Raw genomic sequence first — 250 nt, 5'->3', positions numbered from 1 at the left:
CCCCGCGCCGGTAAGCGCCAGCGGGAGCTCTTCCGCCTGAACACACCGCCCCCGTGGCCAAACGTGCCTCAGAGGGAAAAGCTGGAAGGAAAAAAACACCCGAACCACCCCAAGGAGGATTTCTCCCTCCCGGGAAGCCGCACGCTCGCGCCCAGTGAGCTAGCCCGTCTGGCCGCTCCCCGCGGAAAAGCGAAACGAAAAAGAGAAAGGCAAGAGGCGGCAGCAGGACGACAGCGCTGCACCCCTTGAA

Source organism: Aptenodytes forsteri, unplaced genomic scaffold, assembly GCF_000699145.1.
Source record: "Aptenodytes forsteri isolate BGI_AS27 unplaced genomic scaffold, ASM69914v1 Scaffold207, whole genome shotgun sequence".
Classification (NCBI taxonomy): Eukaryota; Metazoa; Chordata; class Aves; order Sphenisciformes; family Spheniscidae; genus Aptenodytes; species Aptenodytes forsteri.
This window is presented reverse-complemented; position numbering follows the sequence as displayed.